The sequence below is a fragment of the Oryzias latipes genome, chromosome 6 (assembly GCF_002234675.1).
Source record: "Oryzias latipes chromosome 6, ASM223467v1".
NCBI lineage: Eukaryota > Metazoa > Chordata > Actinopteri > Beloniformes > Adrianichthyidae > Oryzias > Oryzias latipes.
This window is the reverse complement of record NC_019864.2, coordinates 11,384,484-11,397,647: the sequence shown is the minus strand read 5'-3', so window position 1 is coordinate 11,397,647 and position 13,164 is coordinate 11,384,484. Positions and strand designations below refer to the sequence as shown.

The following is a 13,164-nucleotide window of genomic DNA, read 5'->3' as shown; positions in this document are numbered from 1 at the left end:
CATCAGAATGCAGCGGAGCAGGGAGCTTGTGGCTTGCCGTAGTAGCTTCTGTGTCACACAAGTTTTTTCAAACAGCATTTTGCTACTGATTCACAACAATTTGAATAAATAAATACTCAGAAATGCAATTTTTGGACTCCATTTTTGTCCTCCGTGAGTAAAATGCCACAATAAAATGCATAAAAACACAATTTTCATCAAAGTGGTGTGCAAAATGTTGGGTGGCAGAGTTGTGCATTTATCAAAGTGGTGCATCCTGATCACTCGATTTAGACCTATTTGCACGGAGGTCTGCAGCCAACTCATGGAAGTTGTAATGCCTCCCTGCAAAATGAATGAGATCCTGCACAGCAAACAGTGCAAGAAGAGCAACAAACAGAACACAAAGCATGCAAAACAAAAGCAAACAGCCTTTTGGTTGTGGGTCTCACTAAACAGCCCCCTAACGTCACGCAGAAACGTCTGTTGGCGGACAAGCTGCGCAGGCGTGAGAACTAGGTTTTGATTTGCCACACAAACAATAACAAGGCACCCCGAATCCCCGAATCCCCGAATCCTGCAAACAGAGGTGCACACTAATCAGCCCCCCTTAAAAGGTCTGTGTGGAGGTTGCAAACATGCCTGTTTATCAGCGGGGCTCCTCTCGGAGCTCCAGCCGCTGTCTGTGGGAGGACGGTTGCACTTTACAGAGTGGATACCCAAGTGAGGAGACCCCCCTACCTTAACCTTCTAGCAGTCCGAGGCCGCCATGAAGCCGCCGCGGAGGACTCGCCGAGTTAGAGGAGCAGGACGGGCGGGACAGGGGAGAAGGCTCTTCACGCTGGTCACGTCCCCGCTTTCTCCCCGCAGCGCCGCCGCTGTCAGAAATCCCCCACCACGTCCAAACTCGGCAGAGCCATAGCGCTCGCGGGAAGTGACGTCATGACTGACAGCTGGCTCAGACCCCTCCGCCTCCCCCCCTCCGGTCCAGACACACCTATGATTTCAGCGAATGGGAAGAGCGCAGCCGTTTCCCTGGAGGAGGACGCCCCCTAACCACAGAGAGAGCCTCTTCCTCCGAGGATGCTGGACGAAGAGGGCTCCAAAAATGACACACCATAGAAAGAACGTTCCTTTTTTTTTCCATATCACGTGTTTTGCCTGAAAACTCCAACAAATAATTACAAATGTCTGTTGTCTAAAAAAACACACTGATGTAGACATATTTTTTTTACTTTTTTTTTGTTTAAAATATTATAACAAAATATCTAAAACCGTAAAATTCAATCTAATCATATATTCTGGACAGAATTATTGTTTGGACGACATAAAATTTGGGAATACATTTTTATTTGTTTATTTATTCTTTTAAAACTGATAAAACAAAACAAAAAAATCCTCATAAACAGAAGTAAAATAGACTGAGGAACTCCTTTGTCCCCCGTGCCATCAAACTCTTTAACCACCACTTAGGAGGGGGGAGGGGGACAGAAAGGGAAAGGGAAAGGGCCTGAATGGCTTTCTTTTAAATGCTGCTTTGCAGATATTTAAACTGTTATTTTTAATGTTTTTACTGTTCTACTTCTCTGATTACTATACTGCTCTTCATATATGTATGTCAACCAGTGCTGTACGCGATGCAGATGTCAATTTCCATGCGGGAACCTACCGAATGGATAAATAAAGTTGTCTATCTATCTATCTATCTATCTATCTATCTATCTATCTATCTATCTATCTATCTATCTATCTATCTATCTATCTATCTATCTATCTCTCTCTCTCTCTCTCTCTCTCTCTCTCTCTCTCTCTCTCTCTCTCTCTCTCTCTCTCTCTCTCTCTCTCTCTCTCTCTCTCTCTCTCTCTCTCTCTCTCTCTATCTATCTATCTATCTATCAATCTAAAATGATTTGTGACAGTAACCAAAGTTTGAAAAGGGCTTCGAAAGAAGTTTAACAACTTTGCAAGTCCAAGCCTCCTATTTTTCAAATCTTTTTTTTCTTTTCAGAGGTTTTAATTTAACCCTGAATAACCATTCGTATCAAACTTGATACATGCATTTCTGTTATCCTTATCTTATTAGTATGATCAAAACATTCCTTATTATATATAATTTGGTCTATGTTTTTGGCCCTGTCGTTCATCATCATTCCACTAGGGGCAGTAGAAGGGATTTTTATGCTCATTTCAAAATGGCTGATTCCATGAAATCTCAAAAACACTTTTGGTGGGAAAAGTTAAGATGACTGTCAAAATATTTATTGTCGTTATTATTTTAAAAAGGCCTATACAGCCAGTTGTAGATGAAGAAATTCATTCATTTATTTTGCTTCCAAAAAGTATTTATACCATGCTTAGAAGATAAGTAGAGCCTATAGTAATTTGGTATGATCTTTGTAGTTCACTCTGGTAGATTTTAACCCAAAAAGGGTGCATTCAGACTGGAAAAATCATTTGGTCTGGATTGAGTTCTGAACCTTGTGTTTGGTCCATATTCAGACTGCTGTCAAGCAGACTTCCCTGTTTCGGACCAAATCCTGTAAACGAAACCACGTGACTAAAGATCTCTTCAGTCCTTGGCCAGGAATTACCAGGGCTTGGCAAAGCAACTACAGGCAGAAATTATGGAAGTCCTGCGCTTTGCAATCCTTGTTGGGATAGTTCACTGATTCAAACGTTTTATTTCGCTGACCAGTTTTGAATGCTTGTATCACCATCAGGTACAACACTTTTTACTCTCTTTGTTGGTACTGTGGAGGCATGCCTCAAGGTGGTTACAGGCAAGAAGAAGGCTAAGAAGGTGTTTTGATAAGTGTTTATGACATATGGATTGTTGTGAAAACAGTGAGAAGCAACGTGTGTCACGTTAAAAGTTGTTTTAATGAGCCTGCATTCATCAGATCACATTTGAGTGAGTTGCTGTGTCTCATCGTTGTGGTTTTATGGATTTATTTGAAGAGAATTCTGTTAAGGAACTACAAGGTGGCTTTCATGATGATCTCACAGCAGCGTCGGGTGCGTGTTGTATAATGACACACATGAAGGCATGTCAGAAGCGTTTTCAGAGTTTTCTGACCAGTAAACAGTTAGACCCTTTTATCTGTTTGATAACCTGACAATTGTTGCTTTACATTTGTCCGCGGCTCATATGTTGCTTCTTTCTTAATCTGTTTACATCACTTGATGACCGGTTACGGTGGTCGTTTTAGTTCAGCTGTTCCGCTCCGGGCTCGGACCCTTTTCAGATTGAGGAGTCTCAGAGCGAACCGAAGCTCAGTCCGATTGGAAACGAACCGAGACCACCTCCAAAGATGGGTCAGAAAACGGTCCCCCGTTTCCGGACCAGGATACGCTTGGGTGTATTCAGACAGAAAATTTGTTCTGGATTATTGGGAGAAACAAAGTGTGGTTCACTTTAAGCAAACCAAATGTGTCCAGTCTGATGAATATACCCTGAGTTTGTAAATTTCCTAAAATGTTGCTAAATCTGCACTTTTTTTATTCTTCTCCGAAAAAAAAAGTCATCAGTAGATTGATGACTTTGCTTAAGACCAGAATTTGCAACAAATGTATTAGTCAAACTGTTGCAATAGAAAGTTTTTTAATAAAGCAGCTCTGACTTCATGCCAGAACTCGTTGTCAGTCTACTGTCTGCTCTCTTGTTTGCTTACAAAACTGCTCATTCCAGCTCCCTGTCCCAAATCTTTGCCACATGTGGGATTTAGTCTACAACTTGGGTCAAAGCTCGAGAGTAAAATTGACACGTTGGCACACACTCTTTAAACCCATCAGTATATCTTGCTTTCAACACAAAGAGTGATAAAACTTTTATTCAAAACGTCTAAACTTAGTAAATAGTAATACTAAAATAAAACACAATTTCACCGATCTTGTTTCACCTTAATTTAACATTTCAGAATGTAAAATAAATCTGACAAACGATTAATAATTGAAAGAAAAGCAAGAAACAAATTGTCTATAAAATCAAATAAAAATATATTTGCAAAAGGTTTTGGAAGGACTAAGGTTATCTGGAGAAAAATCTCACCACATAAAGTTATCTAAAAGTCCTAAGAGATCATTGCACACAAAAAATAGTCCCATCAATATGATCAACACAGATATTGGAGTCCTTCGGGAACCCTCACATAACTTAACTCCCCCCTCTATCCACAGATGTGTCTTGAATTTCTTTGTACAAAACGAATGCTACACACAGATGGACCTATTGAAAAACAGAACATGCTAGCTTTTTTTAGCTAGTAAGTGGAGTCCTGTACTTCTGCTTGACCTTGCTGACAATGTGTAGTGGTCCATGGATGAAACAGCTGGACGACATTTCTCTGAAAACCAACATATCTCAGATGGATGTACTGTAAGGTCATGGGAATTTACTTGAAACGAATAGTTATTGGGTTTGTATGGCCATAAGGAAAACATTTACATATTTTTTGTTACATATGGTAAGGTTGAAAAGCTCTTGTTCTCTGCAATTAACAAAATCATTTCATATTTCAGTAAAATAAAATAAAAAGTTCCACTCTGTCATGACCATTGACTGTATGCTTTAAGAACTGGAGTGAGTGTGACATCACCCTCAGAAATGTCTTACTTCCAGTTCCAACTGTTCGCCAGTCAGGAGTGAGCTTGTTGAGAGGTCACACCTCCGCCACTTGAAAATGTTTGACATGAGACCACATACTTTTATTGAGGTATCTGATTGGTAATTTATGACTTGAATAACTTGCATGTCACTTTAAAATATCTAGAAAAAAATAGGACTATCAAGAACATGTTAAAAAAAAGGCAGTAGAGCAAGAATAGTTATTCTGACACATAGAATGATCGAGTTATAGCTGTTTATTTCTCAACAGAAGTCTATGGGATTTTATCTTCTTGGAACCAGCAGGTACTTCGATATTGTATGAGTTGTTTTTAAATCGTAGTGAGCGCTCCTGTCTGATAGACAATCTTCATTCCAAGCACGTGAAGCGGTTCGGGGCTGCTGCAAGCAGGTATGAACTCACCTGCGGAGCTTTTTATAGTTCAGACTTTGAACCTGATTGGAGAAATGCTGTCACTCCAACACCCAATGTTTATCACAACACTACTGTCTTTGGTGGTTTTTCTATAGTTGAACTAGTCAACCTAGCTTGGTTAGTGTTAGCATACAATTGTGCAACGTTTGTGTTTCCCTCCTAGTTGTGTTAGTTTAGCTACTTGCTAGTAATATGGCACTATAAGCATAATAATATTAAAATTTTATGCAAGCAAGTCTGACATAGTCTGATTGCTCTTCCATTAATTCTATGTGAACAAATGTTAAAAAAAATAGTGAATTAAAAGTTTTTTCTATAACAAATAATGACTTTTTCAAATCATTAGATTGTTTTTTTATGTATATATATTTTAAATATTATGTTGTTCTTGTGTGAAAGTTCATAAAAAAATAAATAATGTAACTAATTTAATTGCGATTTTGATTTAAGATTTTCAAAGTTTGGCATGTTTATTGAGAGCATGAAGAGTTTTGCTGGTATTTTACATTTATTTTGTGTCCGAACCCTTATTTTTTTGTTTTCAATGTGTTCTTGGTAATCTGGACCCCTTCTTATGTGTCCGCTTTGTTGATAGGGCCTGATCTGTGGCATGGCAACAGTTACAGAGCAGTCTGAAAAATGTTTTTTTTTTTTTTTTTTTTTTTTTGTGGAAATATCTGAAATATAATCAAATACTCAGCTTTAGATGCAAGTTCAAAATGTGAGTACTGACATGGTGCCTCTGTCGGCCTCCTCCCCCTCTCCTCTCCGCTTGGCTGCTGATTCTCTACACCTGCGACCACTTACCTCATCACCTCATCCGCCTTCATAAGGAGCCACAGGATCATCAGTCTTCGCCAGTCCGTTGCCCCTGATGGTGCATAGTTGGTCGTCAAGTCAAGCTATTGTTCGTTTTCGCTACGTCAAGCCTGTGACTAAACCTGTCTCTCTCTCTACTCACCCTCAGGAATCCAGTTCCACGAGTGGTCGCTCGAATCAGTTCCCAGCCGCTCTCATCAGTCTGTCCTCTCCTGCGGTCCCACCACGAGCCTCTGCCTCATCAAGTGTCTCCACCGTCGTCAACATCGGCCTACAGAGAAATCCACCAGTGACGCCGCTAGCTTCTGTCTTTCAGTTCGGAACCGACATCTGGACCTGCTCACGTTCTGCTCTCTGCTCCTCGTATTAAAAACTCTTACCCGCCAACGCTCGCCTCCCGCTGTGTTTCTTCTGGGTTCCAGCATCTGGGTTAGAAAAGTGTTCTGTAGCCATGACAGAACGGACTGGCCTTAATCCCAACCCAGCTGACCCAGAAGGACTCAGATTAGCCGTTTCCCAACAAGGCATTATGCTGGGACGTCAAGCGGACGCTCTGTCGCAAATGGCGGCTGCCCAGCAGGATCTCTTTCATCGCCTAGATGGTATGACCCAGACCTTACATGAACTAACCAGCCAGTTTTCCCAGGTTTCGCCTGCCACAGTCCATACTCCTGTCGTCCCAGCTCCTTCCGCTTCCGGAGTGCCGTCCGCAACCGAAAACATCCGACTCCAACCGGAACCTTTCTTCGGGGAGGTGGAGGCCTGCGGAGGATTTTTGCTGCAGTGCCAGTTAATATGTCAACAAGCTCCCCGATTCTACCAGTCCGACCACAGTAAGATCACCCTTGTCATTAATTCTCTACGAAGTAAAGCTCTCCAGTGGGCCCAAGCTTATCTCTCTGCCAATCCTATCTCTCACCTGTCTTACGAGCGATTCCTCGGCGAATTCCGCCTGATATTCGACCAACCTCGTAAACAGGAAGAGGCAACCCGGCGGCTGCTCGCACTCAAACAGCGGAACCGTGCTGTTAGCGATCACGTAATCGATTTCCGCATTCTAGCGGTTGAAGCTGGCTGGCCCGATGTGGCTCTCAAAGGCGTTTTTTACCAGTCCTTGAACGAACAAATTAAAGACCACCTTTGTTCTCAACCGGAAGCACGATCCTTTGAGGAGTTAGTGTCCGCCGCTCTCCGGTCGGACGTTAGGATACGTGAGCGCCAAAAAGAACGAGGTCATCCGGCTCCACGTTCCCCGACTAAGTCTATCCACGCTCCACCGATCGATCCAGGCCTGTATGCTGTCCCCTCCAAGACTATGGAGGAACCCATGCAGATCGGCCACTCAAGGCTGTCAGAAGAGGAACGGCGCAAAAGACGCGAAGCTGGAGCCTGTTTTTACTGCGGGGCTAAAGGCCATCTAGTCTCGGGATGCCCAGTTCGTTTAAACTTCCCAGCCCCTCGCTAGACGACAGGCCGCGAGGGGAGTTATCTGCCACAGATTCTGGTAAAGAATTCATGTATTTACCTGTCAAGTTATGCCTCGATCGCCAAGTTCATGATCTCAGGGCCCTCGTAGATTCTGGGGCGGAACAGAGCTTAATTGATTTTCGTGTAGTTAACCACTTGTCTATCCCCACAGAGCCCCTAGAAAACCCCATTGAAGCCTCGGGCCTCGGGGGACAACACCTGTCCCGTATTACCCATCGCACCAAGCCCATTCTCCTCGTCACGTCAGGTAACCATAGGGAATCAGTTCAGTTTTACATCACCCAGTCCGCCCATACCCCCATTGTGTTAGGGTTCGCCTGGCTCAGATTACATAATCCCCAATTTAACTGGGCTCAGGGATCTGTCACTCAGTGGAGTCCTTATTGCCTTGCAAACTGTTTACTGTCCGCTGTTCCCCGTGTTCCCCCCATAGATACTGAGAGTCCCGCCTCAGTAGATCTGGCTTCCATTCCGTCTTGCTATCACGACTTAAAAGCAGTTTTCAGCAAATCTAAGGCTAGCGCTCTTCCCCCGCATAGACCTTACGATTGCGCCATTACTCTCCTTCCTGGCGCTCCTTTACCTAAGGGGCGGCTGTTCAACCTGTCCGGTCCCGAAAGGAGCGCCATGGAACAGTACATCCAGGAAGCGCTCTCGTTAGGTCACATACGACCCTCTTCCTCCCCTGTGGGGGCTGGTTTTTTCTTCGTGGCTAAGAAAGATAAGACACTCAGGCCTTGCATCGACTACCGCGAACTAAATCAGATCACCGTCAAAGATAAATATTCCTTGCCTTTAATCACGTCTGTTTTTGACTCTCTTCAACAAGCCCGTATCTTCACGAAATTAGACCTCCGCAATGCGTACCATCTGGTTCGTATCAAGGAAGGCGACGAATGGAAGACTGCATTTAAAACCCCCTTAGGGCACTATGAATATTTGGTCATGCCCTTTGGCCTCACCAACGCCCCTGCAGTCTTCCAGCGGTTGGTCAACGACATTCTCCGTGACTTCCTTAATCGCTTCGTCTTCGTCTACCTTGATGACATTCTCATCTATTCCCATGATCAGGCCCAGCATGAACATCACGTACGTCTCGTGCTTGAGAGACTTCTGGAAAACCAACTCTATGTAAAATTCGAGAAATGCGAATTTCATGTTCCAACCGTTCAGTTTCTCGGCTACGTCATCGAGGCAGGTCGCATCCGACCTGACCCCTCTAAGATAGAGGCCGTCGCCAACTGGGCACCTCCAGACACACGGAAAAAACTTCAGCAGTTCTTAGGCTTCGCCAACTTTTATAGGCGATTTATCAGGAATTACAGCAGCATCGCATCTCCTCTCACACGCCTTACTTCCACTACTCATCCCTTTGCCTGGTCTACTGAAGCCCAACAAGCCTTCGACAAACTGAAGGACCTTTTCGTATCCGCACCCATCCTCATCCAACCTGACCCATCTCGTCAATTCATTGTCGAGGTGGACGCTTCTGATACCGGTGTGGGTGCCGTCCTCTCCCAAAAAGAGGCCTCAACTGACAAATTAAAACCTTGTGCTTATTTTTCACGAAAACTATCACCAGCAGAAAGAAACTATGATGTCGGCAACCGGGAACTACTTGCCATCAAGCTGGCATTGGAGGAATGGCGTCACTGGTTGGAGGGAGCAGAACAGCCGTTCATCGTGTGGACAGACCACAAGAACCTGGCCTATCTCCGCTCAGCCAAACGACTCAACTCCAGGCAAGCTCGTTGGTGTCTTTTTTTTGACCGCTTCAATTTTGTAATCACCTACAGACCCGGATCCCGAAATATCAAGCCTGACGCCCTGTCCCGAAAGTACAGTCCATCAGAACGCGCCCCGGCCACCATCCTTCCTTCCACCTGCGTCATCGGAGCCCTCACGTGGGACATCGAGAACAAGGTACTCCAAGCCCTGAGAGACAATGATGACCACCCTCCTGTCCCCAGGGGTACCTTGTTCGTCCCAGCTAATCTTCGGTCCGAGGTCATCACCTGGGGGCATGCATCCCGCTTGGCTTGCCATGGGGGGGTTCACCGGACTCTTAACCTCATCCGCAAAAGGTTCCATTGGCCTGCCATGGAAAAGGACGTGCGAGATTATGTCGCAGCCTGCTCCACGTGCGCCCGATCGAAATCTTCATCCTCAGCTCCGGCAGGTCTGCTTCATCCACTCTCCACTCCCGATCGACCCTGGTCCCATCTGGCCATGGATTTCGTCACAGGTCTTCCCCCGTCACACGGTAACACTACCGTCCTCACTGTTATTGATCGTTTTTCGAAAATGGCTCACTTCATTCCCCTTCCTCAACTCCCCACGGCCACTGTGACTGCTGACCTGATGGTCAACCATGTTTTTCGCCACCATGGCATCCCTATGGACATTGTCTCCGACCGCGGCCCCCAATTCACGTCACAAGTGTGGAAGGCCTTCTGCTCGGCCTTGGGGGCCACGGTCAGTCTCTCGTCAGGCTATCATCCCCAGTCGAACGGTCAAGCGGAGAGAGCGAACCAGGAGCTGGAGGCGGCTCTTCGCTGTCTGGCGGCACAGAATGAAAAGGACTGGTCCACCTTCCTGGTATGGATAGAGTACGCCCATAACACTCATCCTTCATCTGCCACCGGGATCTCTCCTTTTGAGGCCGCCCTAGGGTACTCACCACCTCTGTTTCCATCCCAGGAGTTGGATCTGGCAGTGCCTTCCGTCCAACATCACCTCCAGCGTTGTCAACGCGTCTGGACTCAGACGAAGGCCGCTCTCCTCCGCACCAAGGAGAGCAACTGCCGGATCGCCAACCGTCGCAGGGTGGTGGGACCCGACTATCAACCAGGTCAGAGGGTTTGGCTCTCTACTCGCAATATCCCCATTCAGGCATCTTCCAAGAAACTGGCTCCCCGGTTCATCGGTCCGTACGTCATAGACAAACTCATCAACCCTACCTGTGTCCGTCTTCGTTTGCCCAAAGCCCTGAAGGTCCACCCGTCGTTTCACATCTCCCAGATCAAGCCAGTCCAGGACAGTCCTCTGTGCCCGCCGTCCACTTCCCCACCGCCCGCCCGGGTCATCGACGGCGCTCCGGCCTATGACGTCAGCCGGATTTTGGACGTCCGTCGGAGGGGTCGTGGATTCCAGTTCCTGGTCGACTGGGTGGGCTACGGTCCGGAGGAGCGCTCATGGGTTCCCCGCTCGTTTATTTTGGACCCCTCTCTCATTGAGGATTTCTACCGTGCCCACCCTGATCGCCGCCCTTGACCGCCTGGAGGCGGTCGTGGAGGGGGGGGTACTGACATGGTGCCTCTGTCGGCCTCCTCCCCCTCTCCTCTCCGCTTGGCTGCTGATTCTCTACACCTGCGACCACTTACCTCATCACCTCATCCGCCTTCATAAGGAGCCACAGGATCATCAGTCTTCGCCAGTCCGTTGCCCCTGATGGTGCATAGTTGGTCGTCAAGTCAAGCTATTGTTCGTTTTCGCTACGTCAAGCCTGTGACTAAACCTGTCTCTCTCTCTACTCACCCTCAGGAATCCAGTTCCACGAGTGGTCGCTCGAATCAGTTCCCAGCCGCTCTCATCAGTCTGTCCTCTCCTGCGGTCCCACCACGAGCCTCTGCCTCATCAAGTGTCTCCACCGTCGTCAACATCGGCCTACAGAGAAATCCACCAGTGACGCCGCTAGCTTCTGTCTTTCAGTTCGGAACCGACATCTGGACCTGCTCACGTTCTGCTCTCTGCTCCTCGTATTAAAAACTCTTACCCGCCAACGCTCGCCTCCCGCTGTGTTTCTTCTGGGTTCCAGCATCTGGGTTCGAAAAGTGTTCTGTAGCCATGACAAGTACGGTACTAAATAGGACAGAAAAGCTCTTTTAAATAGTAACCAGTACTTGAAGCTGATTTAAATAGGATTACTTTTTTATATTTCCTTAAGTACTTTAAGCCCACCAGTCCTTTTAGTTGTAATTGAATACTTTTTGGCAATGTAACAGTACTTTTATAATCTAATCTAATTTCTAATCTAATCTAATAATCTAATTATAATCTAGTGTAATATAATATAGTATAATATAGTATAATTTAATATAATATAATATAATATAATATAATATAATATAATATAAAATAGCCCTACACAATATATTGCAAATGTATAGTTATCGCGATATCAAGCTGTGCAATACGCATATTGCAAAAGTTGGCGAAAATTGAGATAAATGGTAATCTTAAATGTGCTAAAACAATCTTATGGCAGCTTGAAATATTTAATGAATCTATTAAATCCATTTATGCATTTGACCAATCAGATGGAGCCCTTTGATGTTAGATGTTCCCCTCCTATGTAGAGGAGGTTCATTTGAAGTCTAATTTAAGTTTTGTTGACTTTTATTGAAATTAAACTGTTTGAAATAGAAATTATGTTTTTAGTTGTTTTGCTATTTGTTCATTTATCGCAAGTTATATCGTCATCGTACGGAGCCCGTGTCCTGACATTAAGATATAAAAATATATCTTGTTCCCACAGATTAATATCTTGTTCCCACAGGTTATTATGTCGTTCGCACGAAATACTATTCCGTTCCCACAATATATTATTCCGTTCCCACAAGATACTATTGCGTTCCCTCAAAATACTATTCCGTTCCCTCGAAATGATTAACTCGTGCGAACGCAATAATTATGTCGTTCGAACGCAATAATAAATCCGTTCGAACGCAATAATTATTCACGTCATAAGTCATACACGCGGATATGCTCTCTGTACGCCGGCAAAACTAAGCCGCTTTCAGCGGTAACTTCCGTGTCTCTGTGACCCATATTCGTTCAAAAAAGGAACATGAAAAACAAAAATGATCACTTTAATACCGTCTCAATGAATATAAGAAAAATATCAAAAGATTTATGATAACTAGGCTGCTTTGTCATACGATAGCTCCTGATAGGCTACTACTAGCTCCGCCGCAGAGCTCTTTGATGTATGCCGGCATTTGGGCAACTGGCTGGTCTGTTGTCAGACAGCTGATATTGTAGTTTAGGGTCGAATAGGAATAATAATATTCAGGACTTGTCTTTTATTAACTTTAGCAGTCAGTTGCTTTACATTCGAAGGCTATTAGGCTACATGCTAACTGACTAGCCGATCATTGATCCTGTTATTAATTTACGTCATAGATTTAAAGCAGATACCTCCACATTTCTGTCTGTGTGTCTCATTACATTGCATTGAAGACACACAGGATGTTTAGAGAACAGATTTATTTATTTCAAAAAGCACAAAGCATCCATCGTTTTCACGTTCATTCACATGATGATGATGATGATCTGTGGTACGCCCTCAGTCATCTTGCTGCAAAAGCCGCTTCCTGCCGCTACTTCCGTGTCTCTGTGAGCATTCAATAGGGGTAAAAATAAAAGCAAGAATGGTCGATCTGTTATTGTCTCGATGAAAATCTGAAAAATATCATATTAAGCTGGCTGCATCGCCGACAGCACTTACCTTTAGCTTGTAGCATAACAACAATAGCAGTACGTCACGTTTCCCAGAATGCTTTCCTGCCAATCATTGGCCAATCACCGTGTCCCTGTGACCAAGGTCTAACAACAAGACCAATGGTTGGCCGCAAAATGGAGTTACTCTCAAGGTGAATGTTTGTCTCCTTTAGTCTAGACTACAAAGTGTGACATAAAACACAGCTGGGACTTTGATTCCAAGAGTCTGTTCATTTATTTATTATTCATCCCAGTAATGGGGGTTACATTTGTCTTGCGTTTGATTAAATCAATCAAAATTTGCTTTAAGTTGTCTGCCGCTTGTACTTATTGCTTT

At 44.7% G+C, this 13,164-nt stretch overlaps 1 protein-coding gene and 2 long non-coding RNA genes across 3 annotated transcripts in view; 1 reads left to right on the top strand and 2 right to left on the bottom strand.

Annotated features, from left to right (window-relative positions):
* The window catches only part of LOC100304467 (peroxisome proliferator-activated receptor alpha), a 34,749-nt gene extending 33,834 nt beyond the window's left edge, over positions 1-915 (bottom strand). Inside the window, exon 1 of the mRNA XM_023955646.1 lies at positions 721-915. The gene's annotated coding sequence lies outside the window, so the exon portion shown is untranslated. The remainder of the gene's footprint in view (positions 1-720) is intronic.
* Positions 916-5,652: 4,737 nt separating this feature from the next.
* On the bottom strand, positions 5,653-6,265 carry LOC111947529. Its single transcript, XR_002873391.1, has 2 exons — positions 6,218-6,265; positions 5,653-6,108 (listed from the first exon to the last, which is right to left on the bottom strand). It is a non-coding gene; the product is annotated as an uncharacterized LOC111947529 (long non-coding RNA).
* A 4,460-nt stretch (positions 6,266-10,725) lies between these two features.
* Positions 10,726-11,105, top strand: LOC111947530. The gene is made up of 2 exons (XR_002873392.1): positions 10,726-10,778; positions 10,869-11,105. It is a non-coding gene; the product is annotated as an uncharacterized LOC111947530 (long non-coding RNA).
* Positions 11,106-13,164: the final 2,059 nt, after the last annotated feature.